The sequence below is a fragment of the Dermacentor silvarum genome, chromosome 1, assembly GCF_013339745.2.
Source record: "Dermacentor silvarum isolate Dsil-2018 chromosome 1, BIME_Dsil_1.4, whole genome shotgun sequence".
In the NCBI taxonomy this organism is placed as follows: domain Eukaryota; kingdom Metazoa; phylum Arthropoda; class Arachnida; order Ixodida; family Ixodidae; genus Dermacentor; species Dermacentor silvarum.
The window spans coordinates 376,808,830-376,827,191 of NC_051154.1; the positions used below are offsets into that span (position 1 = coordinate 376,808,830).

Consider the following 18,362-nt stretch of genomic DNA (forward strand, 5'->3'; position numbering starts at 1 on the left):
TGACGGGCAGTAAAGTGAACTGGGTTAAGTCCCTCGGTTTGGGGCACGGAGTGTGGTCCTCGGCCCCGGACATCTTTGCGAATGTGAGCTGGGTGAAAACTCCTACCAAGTATCTCGGTGTTCCCTTGGACAGCTACAAACAGAGCGAGGAATACTGGACGAACCAAATAAAAGAAACAGAGAAAAAGCACAGGTGGAAAGGCATCAACCTGTCCATTTTCGCAAGGGCAACTGTATGTAGTATGTTTTTCATTACGAAGTTGTGGTACATCATGCAGACGTTGTATTGTTCAAGGCTAAATGTGCAAAGGTTGCACAAAGTGTTCGCCGTGTTTATCTGGGACTCCAACTGGGAAAGATGCAGCCGAACAAACCTGTTCAGGCGGGTGAAGGAAGGGGGCTGGGCTTGGCGCATCTTTTTGTACGACAGCTTGTCAATAGATTTTTGTTTTTTCGGGATGTGCGTAATCCTTTCTCCGAACGGTATACAGCTCAGGTTAAGAGCCGCTTTGCCGGCACTCATTGTTAGTAGCAATATTATCCAGGAACGATTCGCGGCTATCTTAATGAAGTAGTCGATAGTGTGCGCTTTCTTTCAGTGCGTTTTTCTTTCGATTATTTATCCGGCGTGAAAAAAAAATTATATAGAGATGTATGCGATATTCTATTTCCAGTGCCATTGTACAGAGCGATATACAGTGGAGGACCAGGACAGGATGTCCTTAAACGGGTGAAAAGAATGGAGGTACCTACTGGGGTAAAAACATTATTTTTTAAGCTACACGCAGGAACACTGTCTGTGAAAATATTCATGGAAGAACGTGGCTTCCTTGTACCATGGGGCTCACGCTGCTTGATTTGCAAGCAACCTGAAACCGTAGATCATGTGTTCTTGATTGCAGGGAAGGTGTGTACTTCTGGGACGTCCTAAAACGGACAATCAAGGAGTTTCCGTTGAATCCGCATGGGATCAGGTACCTAGCGATAAAGAATGAGGACGGAGTTCCATACGACTTAATAATGCTCCATGGCTTCCACTGTTTATGGCGGGCACGGATGGCTGGTACCATTGCGACCCAGACGCCAGGCCTGCTCGTATCTATTTTCGAGACACTATGTCTCGCTTCATTGAAATAAAGAAAACACAAGATTGTGTTCCCGATTGGCTGTCGAGGCTAGAACCTCTGACAGCATTAAAGAGTTTTAGTTCGACAATGCCAGTCCATGTTGGACAGCTGGCTTTCATGTTTTTCAATAGTTTTGTAGTTTTTTTGTGATATTGTTCTGTAGTGTGTGCTCTGTACATTGTCAAAGACCGGCAATAAATAAAAAAAAGTGGCCTGCTAGCTCAGTCGGTTAGAGCGTCGTGCTAATAACGCTAAGGTCGTAGGTTCGATCCCTGCGTAGGCCATGGTGTTGCTTTTTATGCACACTCTAACGCCTTCAGTTGTTATTTTACTTTTTTCTTAATGCGCAGTCGGTTTTTTTTCTCGCGCTGCCGCCACCCACGCGCAACAAGGGCGGCTCACATTTGTCGTTTAACTGCTTCATCCATTCTTCGCATGTGGCCTGCTAGCTCAGTCGGTTAGAGTGTCGTGCTAAACGCGAAGGTCGTAGGTTGGATCCCTGCGCAGGCCATGGTGTAACTTTTTATGCACGCTCTAACGCCTTCAGTTGTTATTTTCACTTTTTCTTTTTCTTTATGCGCAGTCGGTTTTTTCTATCTCGCGCTGCCGCCACCAACGCGCAACAAGGGCGGCTCACATTTGTCGTTTAACTGCTTCATCCATTCTTCGCATGCGGCCTGCTAGCTCAGTGGACTCCACTTCCGGACACCGTCGGGTACGGACGTGGTTGACATGAGCTCCTCGGCATCGGAGCGGCTTCAGCGGCCGAACAGGGCTGCGGTACCAGGACAAATATGAGCGAGGATTCGGAGTATCAGGTGCCGCTGCCACAATTAGCAACTGGGCGAGTTGTTTGAACGCTTTCTTTTTACACGCAGACATGCGTGCTAGACCGTATCGCGTGGAACATTTCCGGGACATGCTGGCAAGTTTGAAGTTACTGCCCGACATAGTTGCGCTGGGGGCGTCTCAAATGAGTCACGTATGGGCAGTAACATTCAAGGACGGTGAAGCTGTGAAGCAAATGCTATGTGCAAGAGATGTCAAGGTCAAAGAGCGGCGTTGCATGGTTATCAATCCTGGAACCAAGCGGTGCGTCTAAAGGTACATTGGATGGTTCACAACCTTCCGGATGAGGATGTGTGCGAAGCCTTGGCACCCTTCGGCACTGTCAAGGACATTAATAGAAACGGTGGCGTGTTCAAGACTGCGAGAGAAAGGTTGGTCAACACGGCTTGTCAATTTGGTGTTGCGGAAGGGACTGACAGTGGAAGACGTGCCACAATTGTTGCGTGTCGCGGGGGAACAGGTCTTGGTAGTAGCACCAGCAGAGCACGGCTTTGCCTTCGGTGCGGAACACCGGACACATCCTCGGGAATGCCGCGTTCCTCGTTGCGCACTCTTCGTCGCTATAGGCATGACGAGTCGCAGTGCATGAAAACATACGCGAGCGTGACAAGGCCAGCAGCAAAAGAGGAAATGGTTGAGCTTCTAATGGATGAAGCCGAAGTTGCTGAAGTATCTCCTGGTGATGCGGATCAGACGAAGGTACCGGTGGCGCCCCTGAGCAAGAGCCACGTGGACCAGAGGAGGGAAAATCGCCCTGGACAAGTGAGCCTGAAGAGAAGTGAAACAGAGCGCAAAAAACGACCCAAACATGGTTGACAACGCAGATATAGAACCATCAAGCACCGATACCACTTGCAGCGACGAAGCGTATGCTGAGGAAATGGAAGTAGCTGGCGTAAGCGGGTCCGTCGTGAAAAGAACTCGCTACCAACCGACCGCGAGGACGGCGACTTAGGAGACCCTACAAGCGAGGAACCGCCTGCAAAATCGGTGGTTACGCGTCGGCCGACCTTCCGACCGAAACCAATTATCCCGCCGGATAGACAACCGGCGGCTACAAAGCTCAAGTAGGACGCGAACACGTGCCTGCGAAGGCGCACGGGCGGAGAACCACGCACCATGGCTACAAAATCGAGAAAGGTCGTGTGCTACGCATCCAAGGTATGCGTGAAGACGGTTTTTGGAAATTGTGGAAATCTGTGTATACTGACATGCATGCATCTGTTGGACGTTATGCACGTTGGGTGTAGGCGCGGAATGGGCGATATGCGTCAGTTTGTTTTTAATCGACAATGGCAGTGAATCTGGTGAGAAGACTGCGAGTGGCCACGCTTAATGTACGTGGCCTTGCCGCACCGTCGGCAATATCAGGTCAGCCGCCTCCTTGCAGAAAATGAACTGGATCTTGTTGCAGTACAAGAGACAAAGGTTGAAAGCGAAGAACAAACTGATCGCATGGTAGCCACTTTTATGATGTATATAACACTTGTGTGTGCCATGCTGTGGGGACGTCCGGGGGCTGTTTACTTTTGATACGAAAGAGTTTGGGTATCACTGAGCAAGCGCTCACTGTAAGTGAAACTGGTCGTCTTATCGTTTTTGATTTTTTCTTTCAGTGGTTTTCAGTGGAGACTTATTTGTGTGTATGCGCCCAATGATATGCATGAAAGAAATGTTTTTTCGCCGAAGTTGAATAGTAAGTTGTAATAGCGATAGGTATATCATATTTTTTGGGGACTTCAATTGCGTCTGTTATGCTCAAGATCGCGCTAAGCGAACCGCAGTGCGGGACAAAAGTGCTCTGTTTTTGAAAACTTAGTTCAGGAATACAATTTAGAAGATGTTGGCCGTCTCTTAATCGGTACAACACAACTGCAATATACGCATTGTCAGCGCGACAGTCAGGCGAGATTGGATAGAGCGTATGTTTCGCTTGACCTTGTACCAATATGTAACGGCTATGTAGCACAGCCGGTCTCTTTCAGCGATCATAGTATGGTGTTTTTTTACCATTGGCACCCGACCAAAACAGTCGCGTTTCAACTGGCAGCTTTGGAAATTTAATCAAAACCTTCTTGGAAGATGAATGCTTTGTTACCAGAGTAAAAGAAGAAATAGCAAAGTATTAAACGACCAGCCAAGGGACTATGCGGAAGCATGGGAAGAGCTAAAAATTAAGTTAAAATGATCGCGATTGAAAGGGGATGTGTTAGGCGCCACAATGAAAAAATTAAGGAAAAGGAGCTCCAACGACAGCTCTAGTTCTTGCTTGAGATGGAGAGTGCCGAACCTGGAAAGTTTACAGGTGATATTAGCACCGTTAAAAACGAATTGGAAGCAATTGACATTAGAAAATATAAGGCTGCTGTGATCCGGGCGCGAGCGAGAGCTATGGGTCGATGAGAGGCCAAACAAACGCGCCCTGGCCGATGAAAAGTGGTATGCTACGAAGAATGAAATTCAACAAATCAGGTATGATGATAAGATCACATCGGATCAAATAAGGATAGAAAACGCCTTTGCAGAGCACTATCGGAAACTTTTTGGTGAAAGGAAACTGGTGGATTGAGGTTTGAAACAGATTTCTTGAATGCCATGCCGCAACTTGATGATGACGTAAGAGAGAGATTAGAAGAACAGTCAGCAAACGTGACATCGAGCATGCGATAGAAGAGCTGGCTGACGGAAAGGCGCCGGGGCCGGATGGGCTAGGATCTGCTTTTTATAAAGCTTTCGCACCTGAAGTGTCATATCTTATTAGAAGTGTTCGCTGAGGCATACGAGAAAAAGCAAGTACCTACATCATTTTGTAGAGGCCATATGGTCCTAATCCCAAAAACAGACGAACACGAGAAGCTGCTATCAGTAAGCTCATATAGACCAATTAGTCTTACAAATACAGACTACAAAGTATTAAAGAAAATCCTGGCGAGAGGCTACAAACTGTGATCACGATATTGTCGGGCCACACCAAACATGTGGCATCAAAGGGCGCACCATTTCCACCACACTCATGTGGCACACAGTGTACTCGAATGCTGTGACGCCTTTCAAGTCGAGTTGCCATGCTGCAGATTGACCTAGCGAAGGCATTTGATCGAGTGTCACATGAAGTGCTGTTTTTATTCTTAATTACGTAAACGTTAGCAATGTTATTATGGAAGGAGTAAAAATGGCATATCGGGACGGTACTATACAGATTATCATTAAGAAAACCTGAGTGAAGAGATTTCAGTCAAATCCAGCGTCCGGCAAGGATGTCCGCTCAGCCCCCTGCTTTTTGCGGTGTACCTTGAGCCATTCTGTTTAGCCGTGATCTGTAGCGAGATATTAGAGGATTTAGACTGCAAAGGACCGAAGTAAAAATGGTGGCGTAGGCGGATGACATTGCTGTTTTCTGCGATGATCGAGGAAAGTATCCGAGAAGTCGTTTGCGTGACAAAAGAGTACTGCAAGCAAACAGGATATGAAATAAATTGGGAAAAAAGCTGTGGCATATGGCATGGTCATTGGGACGTAACGCCAGATTGTTTGCATCGGCACCATAGAGAAACATACTACGTAAAGAGTGGCCACAAGGGCCGTTTCGCGGCCGAGCAATTGAGGGTCTGACCACCCGCCAGATGGCGTAGCGACAAGCGCTTCCACTTCGCTTCAAAGATAGACAGGTTATCATGCCTCCAGCGGGCTGCATCGACGCGTCATATTTCTCTATGACGTCCCCTCTGTGGTGTCCCGTCTCCACAGAAACGTTGATGCTGCGCCGGCTGCTCCGGTCATGTGCCGCTGGATACGCCCACCTCGCCGCGCTTTCAACACGCCGGTCGCTGCTGCGGTAAGTTGCATCCTTTTGTCTGCATAAGAATTTGCAGTGTTTGCGTTCAACATTGTTAAAGAGTTATTGATGATGATGGAGTGATTTTTGCGTGCGTAGCATACAATATATGCTTCGGCGCCCACCGAGGTTGGTTCGTAAGCGCGGGCTGTACAAACGCGTTTCTGTCATTGCTAAACCATTCTTGTCTGCCTGCTCTTTACCTGCAATTTTAAGGATATGTACTGAAATTAGTTGTGTGCAATAGGATCTTGGTAGTACGCTTGTAAACAAGGAAAAATTAAGAATTTTGTACTGTGCCACTACTGCTTCCTGTTGTTGTAATTCAGAAGAACGGCAAAAAAGTGAGAACAAAAAACAACAACAAAATCTCTGACCGCATGATTTTATGCTGTTCGCATGAGCAAATTCCGTTTTGCATGGTACATCGACAACCTTGGTTGTTTTTGTTTAGTAAAAAGATTGCGATCTGCTAGTTTATACGCCTGTTTATGCCAAAAACACAGAACCAGGCTTCACTAAAGACAACGTAGTTGAACACTTAAACAGCTAGGTAAATCATGTTGAAAAGCGCTGCTGTCAAAACCAAAACCGAGCCAAACCAGGCGTCCAAATCTCGGAAGACAAAATTGACGGTCTGACCAGCCGCTGGTCGCGCTGGTAGCAGTGCAGTAGCTGGGCCACAAGGCCCTACGGCAGTGTCCGCTCTTTACGTAGTAGTTTTCTATATCGGCACGCTGGACGCACACACAGCAAATATCTGGGAGTGCCACTCCAGCATTACAAAGATAACAAGGATTAGGTTGGACGAAACTGATAAGATGAAGGAAAGAACAGGTGGCTGGATGGGACGAGGCTTGTCAATGTTCGGCCGCGCTAGTGCTTGTAACTTGTTTTTAGTGGCCAAAGTGTGGTATGTTGCAAATTCTGTTCCTGTCTAGAGTGAATGTGCAAAAGATACATAGGGTATTCGCTGTTTAGTTGGGGTTCCAGTTGGGAAAGGGTCAGCCGCAGTAATTTGTTTCGGTCAGTTCGCAGTGGTGGACTGGGTCTCACTCACTTGTATATCAAGCAGCTTGTGTCGCGCTTTTTCTTTTTACGAGACCAAAGTGATGGTTCTTGCAAACAGTATTTAAGTACGGTGCAAACAGCTATGCCAGAGTTCATTTAGCGTCTTGTGAAGATAGAGGGCAAAGTGTGACTGGATATATGCGTGAAGTGGTTATGTCTTTTCGTATCTTACATGGGAGGTTTTCCTTGGAATATTTATATACCATCACAAAGAAAAAGCTCTATAAGGATTTAGTAGATGTTATGTTGCCAATACCTATATACCGAACTGTAAACTGTGGAGGACCAGGAAATGACGTTTTGAAGAGAGTAAGAAGGATGCCCTAAGATCTACAGTTACAAGTTTTCTTTTTTAAATTGCATACCAATACATTGCCACTAAGACATGGTTAGAACAGAAAAAGGTTTACGTGCCATGCAGAGCTAACTGCTTACTCTCAAAAAACCGGAGACCATTGATCATGCTTTCATTGACTGTTGGGATGCAATTTCATTGGGACACCTGTCCTACAACGAACGCTCAATAAGATCTTCCAATCACACCGATAGCTATACGTTTCTTGGCCACTGATAATGAACGTGAAATACCGTACGATACGTTCATGCCTGAGCCTCCACAGCTTGTGGAAGACAAGAATGTCGGTCCGTGATGCTGATATAAATGTTCGCACGACACGTGAAAATTCCATTCTCAGTATTGCAGATGTTAGAGAACATTATCAAGCGCAAATCGAGCCTCCTGAATGGGTGGCTATTCTTGATGACCTTGTAAATTTGAAAAGATTTTAATATGACCACGTCAGTCAAGTGTGACTGATGTATTTATACGTGTACTCACGTTTTTTTTGGTTTAGTGTATTTCTGTCAAAACAGGCGACAAAGAAAAAAAAAGCCTGCTAGCTCAGTCGGTTAGAGCGTCGTGTTTGTAACGCGAAAGGCCGTAGGTTCGATCCCTGCGCAGGCCACGGTGTTTTCTTTTTATGCGCGCTCCAACGCCTTCAGTCGTTATTTTTACTTTTTTTTTCTTTGGGCGCAGTCGGTTTTTTGTCTCGCGCAGCCGCCACCCACGCGCAACCAGAGCGACTCACATTTGTCGTTTAACTGCTTGATTCATTCTTCGCATGTGGCCTGCTAGCTCGATTCTTTCGTCGGCTGTCGTGTGCGTCGGACGCAGGAATCCTGAGCTCCAGCGGAGCGGCGATAGCGGCCGTGGGCGGTCGCGGAAACAGGCTTGACGAAGTGGACGATAGCGAATGTCAGGTTATTTTGCCGACTCTGCCCACCGGACGTGTTGTTTTAAACACGGGTTTTTGCACGGAGACGTACGAGTGCGACCGTTTAGAGCCGAAGATTTTCGATGCGTGCTGACCTAGACCGGAACGCTCCCTGACGTGGTGGCGTTGGGGGCGTACCAATTAAATCAACCACGTCTGGGCTGTGACTTTGAGCAGCGCGGAAGCAACGAAGCGGCTTCTCGCCTTCAAAGAGCTAAAAGTGAAGGGACGCTGGTCCCTCATCCTGGACCTGGAGGATCAACAGGTGAAGCTGGTGGCTCCACTGGATGCTTCACGGCGTGACCGATGAGGATATTCGGACGGCGCTAGCGGCGTTTGGAAAAGTGACCGAAGTGACCCGTGAGCGGTGGCGTGTTCAAGGCGTCCAGCAAAAGGGTTCAACGACCAGAACCGTGGTTCTAAAGATGAAGCCTGGGATGAAGGTCGAGGACCTGCCACACCAGATAAGAGTTGCAGGAGAGCTGGCCTGGTAGTGGCGCCTGGACGGCCGATGCAGTGCTTGCGCTGCCGCGGCACGGGCCACGTGCGCCGAGAGTGCAAGATACCACGGTGTTCAAAATGTAGACGGTTCGGCCATGGTGATGCCGGCGTGCGTACGGAGGTACGCAGCGGCTACAGGATCCGCATCGACGGTGGAGGTGGCGGACCACCACTTGGATGTTGTCGAGGTGGAAGAAGCTGAAAAAGGAGCCGGGGAAGACAAGCCAGCAGAGACTCCTAATTCTTCGGCTCTTGAAGGAAGAGGCAAAAATTTGTCCAACGAAGAAAGCAAACAACCGACAATGACACACGGTGAAGGAACAGAAGGCGGAGGGGCGAGTGATGCAGAGGGCCTACAAGAGCCGGACACATCGGAACCAGGGAGCAGCTAGGAGCCCCTCGTTAAGAGCGGCGCCCGAGTGACGAGCGTCACCGGCGCAGCGAAACGCACGCACACCGAACGCGGGAACGAAAAGGACCAAGCGACAGACGCTAGCAATGAGGAGCCTCCAACGAAAACGGCGCAAGGGAGACGACTAGGCTTAAGACCAAAACCAATCGTACCGACGGACGCAAGAGTCGCGAAAAGCAGGCCTTGAAACAAGGTCGCCGACCTGCCCAAACAGACGGTACCGGTGACAACAAGTGTCTAGCGACGCGCTAGACGCGAAAGGTAGCGCTATGCTCTCGTTCTCTGCTAACCGCTGCAAAATGTTTCTGCTCTACGCTTAAGCTTAAAGTTGCCAGTCTAAATGTGCGGGTTTAGCCACGAAGAAAAAGCAGAGCCAAGTGCTGCGCCTTTTAACTGAGCAAGGTATCGATATGCTTGGTATACAAGAGACAAAGGTCGAAGGGGTCGAAGAGACCGAGAGCATGATGCGGCGTTTCACGTCTAGGTTTTGGGCTGTTGTCAGTCACGCAGTTGGTACTTCTGCCGGTTGTGTCTTGTTTGTGAAAAAGCTGCCAGTTCTCCTGTATCAGTCGCATTTTTCACTTCCTTCGGGACGAGGAGTTGTCAGTGATATTGTGTTTTGCTCTGCTCAGTGGCTCGCTGTCTGCATATATGCACCCACTGCAGTGATGAGAGGGCGGCCTTTTTCGAATCCGTTCAGCAATATATGAACATGGAAAGGCAGCTCATCCTGTTGGGCGACTTCAATTGTGTTCTGAGCCCCAGTGACAAAACTAGCGTGCGCACCTTCAGGGATAAAAGTACTGAGGTTCTTTTCGTTTAATTGACGATTTTGCTTTGGAGGATGCGGGCGATGGTCTCGTGAGCAAGAGCCAGCTTAAGTACACTCATTTCCAAGGTACCAGCCACGCTCGACTCGACAGGATTTACGTGTCTGCATGCTTGATCCCAAAGTGCCATGGCTATGACGTAGTGCCTGCGCCTTTCTCGGACCATTGCATGGTTGAATGTTCCATTGGAGCCACACAACGAGGCAGCTGTTTCCAGTGGGACTTTTGGAAATTGAACACCTACTGCTCAATGATCTAGAATTCACCAGAGTTGCGGAGGAAGAAATTAGTAAAGTCACTGGTGGTGGAATGCATGAATTGGGCCAAGAATGGGAACTATGCAAGTAACAGATCAAAATAAAAGCTATTGAAAGGGTGAGCTGCATGCGGTACCAGGAAAAAATAAATGAAACGCAGTTAAAGACTATGCTAGAAAAATTACTAGCTCTGGAGTGCAACGCGCATGGCTTATACATGGATGACGTCAGGAAGATAAAACAAAAGCTAGAACTGAATGCAGAAGAACGCTATCGCGGAGCGCTTGTCCACGCCAGAGTGCAGGAACTAGACGCGGGGGAGACGCCCACAAAGCGGGCGTTAGGGATGGAAAAAGCACACGCAAGGCGGAATCACGTCAGTGAGATAGAATGGGCGGGACGCAGCACGCGACAGATAATGAAGAAGTCGGGCAAGCTTTTTTGAGTATTATCAGGCATTGCTTGATCAGCGGAATGTTGACCTGGACCGGCTTAAAGAAGTTTTTCTGAGGGAGATGCCACGACTAGACGAGGAACGAAAACTAAGACTAGAAACGGCCATTAGTGAGCAAGAAGTACAGCGTGCAATAGATAATTTAAACCCTGGGAAGTCACCTGGGCCCGATGGCTTGAGTGCAGCCTTCTATAAAGCATTCAAGGAACAACTAGCTCCATTGCTGACTGCAGTATTTAATGAGGCATATGAAGTAAATGCATTGCCGAAGTCGTTTGGGACGTCACATACTGTACTTATTCCGAAAACTGATAAAGCAGATAAACTTAAGCAGGTATCGTCGTACAGACCTATCGCCCTGAAAAACGTGGACTATAAAATTTATATGAAAGTTCTTGCTGGGAGACTACAGAGTGTTATAGGCGAAATAGTCGGCCCTCACCAAACGTGTGGGATCAAAGGTCGTTCCACCGTTTACAACATTCACAAGGCGCGATGTGTACTCGAATGCTGTGATGCCACATATGCACGTGTGCCGTTACTACAGTTGGACTTAGAAAAAGCTTTTGATTGTGTGCGACATTGTATTTTGTTTTGCATATTGGACAACATCAATATCGGTTCAATCATCTGAGAGGGAGTGACTTTGGCGTACCACAACTGCACTACGAGGCTAATTGTTAACAAATTGCTGGGGGCCCCATAAACGTACGACGTTCGGTGCGCCAGGGTTCTCCCCTCAGCCATCTATTGTTTGACATCTATATAGAAGCGCTATGTCTTAATATAATACAGAACTACAGTCCATGGATTCAATGTACTGGCGACCGAGGTTAAATTGCTCGCCTATGCAGATGATGTCGCGGTTCTTTGCAGGGACAAGGAAAGTATTAACAGAACAGTCGAAGGAGTGAAGCGCTTCAGTGAGGTAACCGGAAGTGGGGAAAACTGGGGTAAGTGCCTGGGATTTTGGCGCGGAGAATGGCCTTCGACCCCAGACACATTCGCCAACGTGGCTTGGGTTACGACGCCACCAAGGTACTTGAGGGTGCCGCTGGAATTTTATAAAGACACTGATCCGTACTGGCGAGCGCAGGCGCAAGAGACGCGAGAAAAAACGGACAGATGGAAAAGTTCTCGTCCATCAGTCTTCGCAAGAGCTACGGTGTGCAATCTTTTTTTGATCAGCAAGTTGTGGTACGTAAGGCAAGTGCTGCATTTTTCCAGAGTAAATGTGCAGAAACTGCACCGAGTTTTTCCTGTCTTTGTTTGGGCGTCCAGTTGGGAGAGGTGCAGCCGCACCAACTTGTTTCGGCAGGTGAAGGCCGGTGGTTTAGTACTGGGACATTTGTTTGTGCGACAGATTGTAAACAGGTTTTTTATTTTTCCGAGATGTTAGAGACCCATTCCTGCGTACGGTGTGTCAACAAAGACTCGGGGGAGCATTGCCTGATTTTGTGGTGACGACGCAATATGTTTCAGGTGGCGTTCGTGGTTTCTTCAGAGAAATTGTTGTAAGTCTCAAATTTCTAAACATACGTTTTTCGATGGAGTACTTGAGTAGCGTTAGAAGGAAAAAAATTGTACAAGGATGTTTGTGATGTGGTGTTTCCCGTTCCCTTGTACAGGACTGTATACTCTGGAGGCCCAGGTGGAAATGTTTTAAAGAAAGTAAAAAAATGCAGGTGTTGCCGAGAACCAAACCTTTGTTTTTTCATGTCACACACTGGAACTTTAACTGTCAAGTCTTTTCTAGAGGAAAGGGGTTTCTTTCTACCTTGGGGTTCTCACTGCCTCATATGCAAGCAGCTTGAGACAATAGACCATGTTTTTCTCACTGCTGGGAAGGGGTATATTTTGGGATGGGCTACAAAGAACCATTAAAAGAATTAGCGCTCGACCTTTACGGGATCCGGTACCTGCCAACAGATAATGAGGATGGTTTTCCGTTTGACCAGATTAAGCTGATGAGCCTCCACAGTATGTGGCACTCCCGAATGGCATGGCTATTTTGTGACCCAGACGCAAGACCAGCACGCATCTAGTCCCGCGAAAGTGTGCACAGGTTTCTGGAGAGATTGAAAGCACAAGAAGATGTTCCTGAGTGGCTGTCAAGGCTGGAGCCTTTGGTAGGGCTCATGGAATTTTAAAATGAAAACACCTGGCCGCAGTGGCAATTTGGCCACTTGAGCGATCTGTCGTACTGTCTATTGTTGCGTGTTCATTTGTTGTACTGTGTCGAAGCCCGGCAATAAAGAAAAAGAAAAGTGGCCTGCTAGCTCAGCCGTTAGAGCGTCGTGCTAATAACGCTAAGCTCGTAGGTTCGATCCCTGCGCGGGCCACGGTGTTTCTTTTTATGCGCGCTCTAACACCTTCTAGTAGTTTATTTTCACTTTTTATTTTTCGTTATGCGCAGGCGGTTTTTTTTTTTTGTCTCGCGCAGCCGCCACCCACGCGCAACAAGAGCGACTCACATTTGTCGTTAACTGCTTCATCCATTCTTCGCATGGGGCCTGCTAGCTCAGTCATTCTACTTCCGGCTACCGTTCGGTACGGACTTTGAATGTCCCGCTCCGTAGGGGCGGAGTTTGTGGCTATGCCAAGCTGTGGAAACAGGATGCCTGAGACCACTGAACAGGACTACCACGTTGTTTTGCCGCCTCTGCCTACAGGTTAGTGTGTTTTAAACACCGTTTTTCTTCACGCCGACGTGAAAGCGAGGCCATTTCGTGTTGAAGATTTCGCGACACGCTGGCTCATCTGGAATTGCTCCCTGAGGTGGTCGCCTTGGGGGCTTTTCAGATGAACCACGTTTGGGCTGTGATGTTCGAGAGTGGAGAGGCGACGAAGAAGATGCTGAAATATGCGGAAGTTCAAGTCAAGGAACGGACGCTGTTTGGTTGTGGATCCGCATAACCGGGAGGTGCGGCTAAAGCTGCACTGGTTACTGCACAATGTGCATGACGATGACGTACATGCGACGTTTGTTCCGTACGGGAAAGTCTCCGACATCCAAAAAGAACGTTGGCGAGTACAAGGTATCACGGACAAGGGATCGTCTATGCGTACGGTGTCCCTCAAGCTGAGCCTGGCTGACAATTGATGATCCTCCGCATCAGATACGAATAGCAGGCATAATGGCGCTAGTGGTCGTGCCAGGTCGTGCTCCCCTGTGCCTTCGGTGCAACGGTACGGGGCACATCAGGCGTGAGGGCCGCGTGCCGCGTTGTTCTGTTTGTCGACGGTTCTGCCACGAAGAAAGTCAGTGCGTACACGCACTACGCAAACGTTGCAGGGCAACCAAAAATGAGGAAATCGTCAACGAGCACCTTATGGACGAAGTTGAGGCGGAGGAAAATTGTCAGTGGCGGTCTGGACCAACCCTGTCGCCGCCTTCGAAGAACGACTTGGCGGTAACGACGGAGAACACGATCTTAAGCAGGTCGCGAGTGAAGCCATATTGAAATCAGTCGCGCCTACACATGATAAAGAGGCTGAAACTAACAACGACGCAAGTGCAGCCAAGAAACCGTCCGTAACAACTTCCCAGGATGATGCATGCCTCATGGACACTACGGAAACGGAGCAAAGCGGCGGCAAGCGGCCAAGAGAACGCACGAGGAATGTGCCGGAGGGGAGCAAGAGTGAGCACTTCCAGTGCGTACGAACCACCTGTGAAGACAGCAACTGGCCGGAGGCCTACCTCTCGACCGGCGCCAAACCTACCGCCGGTGTGGAGACTCGGGTAGCGTTTAGGTCGGTGATCCTTCAGACAAAGGGATGAGTACGTGCGGGAGTAAGAGCAATAGAAAAAAGGGGTTATTCTGCATAATTACAGTGGCTCCAAATATGGAAGCCCACTCCATGGGGGAGCACTTTGAAAGTCTCAGCTCACTACATGTCTGAGCACATACCAGAACATGTCAGGACACACCACTGCACTCCAGGTGTCTCTTTATAAAACATTCGTCTTCCCTAGTTGACCCGACTAGGGAATCAGATGACCTTGATGCGGCCAATCAGGGGGGTCATATTGTTCACTGAACTCCGCCTCTAATGTTGCACATTCTAAGCAAGGACGAGGCAATCCAGAAACAGGGGGTTGACACTCGTTCCACGAAAGAAAGTTTCTTGCCCTCCGATGGTCATCTTGCCAGGGTCGGGAGAATGGCGTTCACGCTAATCCCCGCTTCTAACGAAGTGTGGCGGTTGTGGTCGGTCGCTTCTAAGTGAGCCCCTTTGTCCTCGCGTCACTGCCGGTGTCGGGCCGCGTCGCTAGGTAGGCGGCCGCTGATGAATGGGGTGGAATCGGGGGACTCACCCAAAAAATGTGCACTGCCGAGTTGGGGCGCTTGTTTGCCCGTCTCGTTGGTGTTGGGGACTGTCGCCGTCTGGGCGACGCTGATAGAAGGGCCTGCCTCGATGGGAAACAATGAAAGAATGCGCCCGGCCGATTTGGAACGCAACACCGGACAGAAAGGTGTGGAGACACCTCCGACTTAATACGTCACACGTGCGTGTGTTTGTGCCCGTTTCGGTGGAGGGGGGGGGGACAATGCTGCTACTTCGGGGCTGTGGATGGACTCTTATTCTTGATATAAGCGCGAAGAAGACACGGACGGTGGCGGAAGAAGACAGGACGAGCGCTAACCACAACTAAAATCTTTATTGGAAATAACAAACATATTTATAAATGATTGCAAAGCGCGAAGACACCGTTCGTGTCTTCTTCGCGCTTATGTCAAGAATATGTTACCGTACCAACTCGCCCAACTATCCATTCTTATGTGGATGGAATGCCATTCAAGCGTGCAAGCTGACTGCAGACACGTGAAGGCAATGTGAGTGACCTTTCATAGCCGACAATAGCAGTGCATAGATTGTGATCTCTTTCATGTAGAAATGGAGTTACGCCTTGAAACACCCTTACACGTAGGCACGATTAACGTGCGGTGTCTTACGGCTATAGGAGGAAACAATGTCAGCTTAACCGCTTGTTCATCGAAAAGAATCTCGACATTATTGCGGTTCAGGAAACAAAGGTTGAAACTGAGGAAGGGACGGACCGCCTAGTGCAAACTTTCATGACTAGATATTATGTGTGCGTTTCCCATTCTGTTGGAAGAGCTGGGGGCTGTGCGCTTTTTCTCCGGAATAATATTGGTATATCTGTTGAAAATGTATTTAGTGATGATAGCGGGCGCATTATAATGTGTGATTTTTTGTTTTCCACTATGAAGTGGCGTGTTATCTGCATTTACGAGCCAAATAGAACAGCCGAGCGGAGGTCGTTTTTTGAAAGCTTGGAATGTCACTTGAAGGGTGAAAAAACCATAGTCATGATGGGAGACTTCAACTGTGTCTGCAAAGTGGAAGACAGAGCCCGTAAGCAGCATGGTCTCGATGTAAGTGCGCTGCATTTAGCAGCACTGGTGGAAGAATATAATTTAGAGGATGTAGGCGACGTTTTAGCCAATAATGATGGAGCTCAGTTCACTCATTTTCAAGGGGACAGCCACGCAAGACTGGCTCGTCTCTGTTTCTGGGAGCGATACCATTGTGCAGTGATTATGAAATCAAGCATGTTTATTTTAGCGACCACAGCTTGGTCCTTTTTTCACTTGGTCCAAAAAAGCCGTCAAGTTTCAACTGGGGACTATGGAAATTTATTGAAAAACTGCTGCAGGACGAAACCTTTGTAAAAAAACATTCAAGATAGCCTCAAAGAGCTGTTATCGGGTGATCAAAAAGACTACACGGAAAAGTGGGAGTGTTTTAAGCAAGAAACGAAGTTAACAGCCTTAGAAAGATTCAGTGTTTTACATCGCCAAGAAAAAAGAAAAGAAATGGAACTACAAAGTGAGCTCAACTTTTGTTTAAGCAACGAGAGCAACCATCCGGGGTGTTTCGCAAAAGAAATAAAACAAACAAAAGCACAGTTGGAACTTGTCGATAAGGAAAAATATCGTGCTGCAATTATACGCGCACGCGCGTTTATGGTGTGGGAAACAACCTACAAAGCACTCGCTTTCGGATGAAAAGAGTTACGCCGCGAGAAAAGAGATAAATACGATAACATACCGAAATGTAGTAGTACGTGACAAAGAAACCGTCCAACGCGCCTTTGTAGAATATTACGGCGAACTTTTAGAACAGGAACCTCAATGTGAACAAGGTTTCGATCGTGAATTCTTACACCTTTTGCTGGGACTGGAAGAGGAAGACCGAAAAAGATTAGAACTGCCAATTAGCATCAAAGAAATAGAGGGAGCTATAGATGACTTGAGCCCTGGCAAAATGCCAGGGCCTGACAGATTGAGTGGAGCATTTTATAAATTTTTCAAAACAGAAATAGCTACAGCCCTTTACCACGTAATCACAGAAGCTTATGAAAACCAGTTACTGCCGCCATCGTTTCGCGAGAGCCACATTGTACTGATACCAAAATCCACCGATTCCACATCACTCCTATCTGTGAGAGCCTATCGTCCAATCAGCCTAACGAATACAGACTACAAAGTATACACAAAACTTTTGGGCAGAAGGTTACAAAGCATAATAACACAGTTGATAGGGCCACATGAAACATCTGGCATCAAGGGCAGGTCAATTACCACTAACATACACGTAGCAAGAACAGTACTTGAGCATTGTGATGACTTTTCTGGTAGGGTGGCCATGTTACAATTGGAGTAGAAAAAGCATTCGATAGGGTGACACACGCTATTCTTTTTGATGTTTTGGAGCAGGTGAATGCGGGATCAATCTTAACAGAAGGGATAAGAATGTGCTATGCAGACGTCTCCACAAAAGTGATAGTCAACAGAACACTCAGTACCAGATTCAAGTCATATCTTCCGTGAGGCAGGGATGTGATTTATCGCCTTTACTGTTTGCCCTATATCTCGAGCCATTGTGTCTAAAGATAATAGATGATAGCAACATCAGAGGTTTTAAAGTGGGTTACAGGGAAGTAAAACTGCTGGCATACGCGGATAACATCGCTGTTTTTTGTGACGACACGCAAAGGGTAAGAAATGTTGTAAACGTTGTGACAAAATATTGTAAAATGACAGGGAGCGTAATTAATTGGGGCAAGTCGACTGGGATATGGTATGGACAGTGGCAGGACACACCTCCATTTTTTGCAAAAATACAGTGGACAAATTTGCCGACCAAGTACTTAGGGCTACGTCTACAACAGCACCAGGACACAAAATATTATTGGCAAGGAGAGGTGGAAGAAATTAAGGCTAAAACGACGAAGTTTGGTGGACGAGATCTGTCAATGTTCACCCGAGCAACGGTGTGTAATGTATTCTTAGTGGACAAAATTTGGTATGTGCTGCAAGCACTATGCGCATTAAGAGTCAGCGTACAAACAATACACAGGCAGTTTGCCATCTTTATTTGGGGTTCCATCTGGGAGCGTACCAGTCGCGCTAATTTGTTTAGGACGGTGAAAAGTGGGGATCTAGGGTTAGCTCATCTTTGTATTGCGATAGCGATTATATGGACACTTAAACCGGATTTCTGCCGTCGTCGTCGCCGTCGCCGTCAGGTTACCTATAGATAAAATCTTCGCCGCGCGCCGTATGCCTGAGCGGAAGCGTGCGGGGACGCGCGCTATCACGGAGAGCGAACGCACTAAATCTCCCACGGGCAAGCAAGGAAGCGGGAAGCCAGCGCCGGAGAGAGCTGGGGGGGGGGGGGGCGCACTTCTACTCTGCCAGCAACCGCGCTCGTCGCTCG

The 18,362-nt window shown here is 47.9% G+C and overlaps 4 non-coding genes across 4 annotated transcripts; all 4 read left to right on the forward strand.

The window, feature by feature from the left end:
- Positions 1-1,337: 1,337 nt before the first annotated feature.
- On the forward strand, positions 1,338-1,411 carry Trnai-aau (transfer RNA isoleucine (anticodon AAU)). The gene has a single exon. It is a non-coding gene; the product is annotated as a tRNA-Ile (tRNA).
- A 155-nt stretch (positions 1,412-1,566) lies between these two features.
- Positions 1,567-1,638, forward strand: Trnal-uaa (transfer RNA leucine (anticodon UAA)). The gene has a single exon. It is a non-coding gene; the product is annotated as a tRNA-Leu (tRNA).
- Positions 1,639-7,772: 6,134 nt separating this feature from the next.
- Positions 7,773-7,847, forward strand: Trnat-ugu (transfer RNA threonine (anticodon UGU)). Its single transcript has one exon. It is a non-coding gene; the product is annotated as a tRNA-Thr (tRNA).
- A 5,032-nt stretch (positions 7,848-12,879) lies between these two features.
- Trnai-aau (transfer RNA isoleucine (anticodon AAU)) lies at positions 12,880-12,952 on the forward strand. Its single transcript has one exon. It is a non-coding gene; the product is annotated as a tRNA-Ile (tRNA).
- The last annotated feature ends 5,410 nt before the right edge of the window (positions 12,953-18,362 follow it).